The following is a 4,237-nucleotide window of genomic DNA, read 5'->3' as shown; positions in this document are numbered from 1 at the left end:
CCCAAAAATCCCCCCTTTAAAAGTTTTCAGAGGCCTTTTTTTTTTTTTTTTTTTATGTCTTCTCCTTTTTCTCCTTTCGGATACGCAAAAAAGGGCAGTGTAGGGGGTTTGTGTTTGTCATTGCATTGTCCATCTGAAAAACTGACGGCCCTTTCCCTGGCAAAGACTCCCCTCCTAGATGTGAAAGCAGCAAGCTGAACAATTCGCCTTTTATCCTGTTGAGTGGCGGCAGCTGCATTTGTGGGGAGAGGGCATGTGGAGGTGGAAAGAGAGCAGGATCTCTAGCCTGACACTTTGTTCTGCAATTGATATCCCTTGGATAAAGATACTTCTCTGTGCATTGCTCTTCCCACCTTCCTCCTCCCTCTCTTCCTGCAGCAGTGAGAGGCGATGGATCCGACCTGTGTAGATAACACCAGCCTGTTAAGACTTTCTCTCCAGTGCTGTTTTCCCTGTGGCCTGCTGTCAGGACTTCAGAACCGTATTTGCAAGTCTGTGGTAAGTCAGTCTTTGCAGCCCGGGTCCGTGTAGACAGCAGAGGTTTCTCCCTTTGATTGCTGATCATGCGGAAAGATTGAAATGCATCTCTGAAATTTAGATTGGCGACGTAAATTCAATTTGCCCTCATTAAAAGCTCAGAAACCCAGCACAGCCGAGACATACCATTCTGTATATGCCAAGCAGGGTTTCCAGGCTCAGCTCTGCTGTGTGAGGAATGCGTTACGGAAAGTGGGGTGTTCTTACCCTCTGCCAAATTCAGTATTAGTAACAAATGCTGCCCTGAATATGTGGTAATAAGTTGGTTGAAAACTGACTCCTCTCCCCTGGGAGGAGGGGCTAATAGGACAACTGAAGCATTGCCTGGCACTGCAAAGATATCCAAGATACTGGCACAGGCCCAGGACACAGGAATTGAACAGAACTGAGCTAGAAATGGACCTTGATTAGCAGCAAAGTCTGTTCTTGGATCCCATTGAGAGATCCAACGTAAACAACATGTGGGGAAGGCTTGTATTAGATTTGAGGAGGGGGGAGAGAAAATTCTGGGCAATGAGAATTCTTGGATTGTACTGCCTGAGTAATATTATTCCGTGACTCCAGTCTCCTCGCAGTATCTGTGATCCTGTACTACTTTGCTGATGGGAACATTGCCTTGGAAGGCTTAAAAATCTTTGCCAAGGAAAGCGGTCTGCATTTCAATAGACCCTGCCTGATCTTGCATTTAAAAATGCCTTGTGCTGGACTGCCTGTGACACTTTGAGGTTTTTGAAGACTTTGCTGTATTTTGAGTTGGTAGTTTAGCATAGCATCTGTTATTGCACATGCATGTTCTCTTCCGTTTTTTTACAGACAAATTTTCTTTAAATAACTTGAATTTTTAAATATAGACCTTTTCCTATGGAAAGCAAGAAGAGTAAGCTAGAGACTAAGATGGGAACTGCAGGACAGAATGCTGCAGGGTAACATTGCCTACTGTCATGATTACTGTCCTTAAATCCTTGTTTCTTCTCCCCACTCCACCTGAAGGGTCTTTTACTTGCTGTGTTTATTCTGAGTGAAGCTACAAGCCTTCTGAGCTCTGAGATAAAGATGCCTGTGGAAATCCTCGGTGTGTTTCTTTGAAGGGCTTGGCTGCTGGCCTGCAGAATTTGGGAGCTCTGGGGTTCTGGTCCTCCAAACATCTACTTTTTGCAAAGTGCTTGGACTGCCCCTATGGTTTTTATTAAAAGCGGGTTTTGCCTTAGGTGGGATGTGGCAGCTCAATGGAGACTTGGGATTTCCCCTCCTATCTCAGAGCTGCTTGAACAGGCCTGTCTTCCATGGTGTCACAGCAGTTTCAAGACCATCGGAAAGATCTTGAATTTCTGGACTAACCTTTTGTCTCTCAAAGAAGCGATATAGGAGTTCTGTTATGGAGAAATCTGAGAGGGTGAGAAGTGGAAGCTGGGGAGGGCGAATTATGTGGTGGGAGGAAGAGTGAGTGGGAAAGAAGCTGGTAATAGCTAGCAAGGGCAAATCAATGAGGTAAGCATACAGGCTCAGGATGTTTGTTGAACGTGGGTGTCCAGAGCGAGGCTTCTGTATCTGGAGTTGCGCCCTCCTTTGCAGGATGTGGGGTCAGACAGTGTTGTCATCATCACACCCACACACCCCCTCTTCCCAACACCTGCCAAAAGTGCTGAATACCTGCATCTGTCTGTTGTTGTGACCAGTGGATACTTCACATGGCTGAGTCTGCTCTTGAGAGCTCTAGCAGGTCAGGTAGTTATGGTTGCAGAAGCATAATATTTTAGCTCGTTTTTTAACAAGTCTTGAAGTCCAGCTCATCCTGCTAAATCTTCATGGCGTTTATAAGATAATGGTTTCTTTATTCTAATGCAGCTACTGCTGCATTTGTCCTGTCTTCATCTCGGTGCACAAATACACCAAAAGAGCTTCCTATTTACTAAGGTTCCTGCCTTTGGCCAAAATCAGAAGCAATACCAATCCTGCACCAGGAAAGAGCTTGTCCTAATAAACTTTCCTCTGCTTTTCTCTCCACACACCAGCTGAGACTTCTCAATGTTTTTTTAACTGGCACTTTTCTTTAAACATCTTTTCTTCCTCTTCAGCGGAGCTAAAGACCTGTGGTGGTCTTTCAAAGAGGATCCACCCACAGTTTCATATCTTAATCATTTTTTGGATCAGGTTTGCTTGCGTTCTGCTGGTGACTAATTGTCTCTCAACAGGAAGCATTGAACAAAGTACCTGGCTACCATGCTGCTTTGTGTACAGGTCAAGGAGGAGTTAACCCTTATCAGGTTAAGATGCAACAGTTGCATGTGTGTGGGTTTGGTTTGTGTGTGTGAGGGGGAGTTTGCGGTAGGAAACTAAGCAGTTACTGTGTTGGGGTGGACTTTTTTTTTTGACATTCATGAATTCTTACTTATCTGAAAGATCTTTTCGAGAAGATTTTTCTCTTAATCTTTTAAAATGTGGCTCTTTTCCATATTGTCTGGTGACATATTGTTGTAAACGTCCTTGGTAGAGCTGGTCTTCAGGGACTTTAAAATTAGCTTTATTCCACTTCTGCAGGTGTAGAGATGTATGCAGGTTTTACTTTTGATGGCAACAGAGCTTGTCTGGGTTTGCTTGTCTCTTCTCCCCAACACTGTCCATCTGCCAGTTCAACCCAAAATCGGAAAATTGAATTGGGACCTCTTGGGCTAGCGTATCATGAAAATCAGATGCTATGCTCAGAGCTTTGTTAAGCATTCCGTTTGATTAGAAGAACCAGAATAGCATCCAGCTGAAGCTGAGTTTAATAATTCTATTTGAAGCATAAGCCGAGAATAGAACTGGGCTAACTCTCCCATACCTCGTTTGGCTCCATGGCTGTAAACAAGAAAAACAAACTTCAGCCAGTGGAAATTACTGAGCTGCAAACAAGAAACCTACTTCTCGAAGAACTGTTCTCATAGTCTCATCCTTAGAACTATTTCCATGTGAGAATTTACCAGCCACGTTTGGGGAACAGAAGTTTTTATTTCATAGATCTCGCAGTGAACTCGCTGTATATGTGATAGAACTGAGGGGCTTCATGAGATTGAAAAAACTTTGTTAACACTGTGGGTTTTTTTTAAAAAAAACAAAACAAAACCAGAAAGGACTGCCTCTGTCCCTGGATGGTTATAAACTTGATGTTATGGCTCTGATATATAAGTGATGCCTTGGAACAGCCAGTTTTAACACATAAATAGTGGCATTAAGTAGCCTTGTAGCTCCTGCATGCTCTTTATTGTCTTGCATTTGCCGGGGGGCCCTTTGGCTTGTGAAGTCAGACCAAGGTGGGTTTTTTTTTTTTTTTTTTTTTTTTTTCTTTTTCAAACAGGCCAGAATATTATTGTGAGAACACCCAAAAGCAGTTCCATTTGCCAAAATAAGCCCAGATTTGTTAGTGAATTGACCCTTGCTTATGTCAGAGCCTCAGACAGAAAGAAGCTTATTGAGAAATGAATGGCTATTTTTGTTGTTCGTGTTGTGAAACTGTCCAGAATTGCTCTTCTGGTGTTTTGTGACTGAATGTATAAAATTGTTTGTTCACCTCACAGGGTGCCCTTGGCCCCAGTACTGTTTCCTGCTGTACGCCAGCTTATGCTCTTTGATGGCTTCACTGGAACAGAGAAGGGAGGCCTCGCACAGGTCAAAAAATAGGCAGGGTAGCTCATGCGAGTCCCTTGGTGGTAGCCACAACAGA

The sequence above is a fragment of the Buceros rhinoceros genome, unplaced genomic scaffold (assembly GCF_000710305.1).
Source record: "Buceros rhinoceros silvestris isolate BGI_N320 unplaced genomic scaffold, ASM71030v1 scaffold29242, whole genome shotgun sequence".
Classification (NCBI taxonomy): Eukaryota; Metazoa; Chordata; class Aves; order Bucerotiformes; family Bucerotidae; genus Buceros; species Buceros rhinoceros.
The sequence above is the reverse complement of the archived record's forward strand: the minus strand, read 5'-3'. Positions refer to the sequence as shown.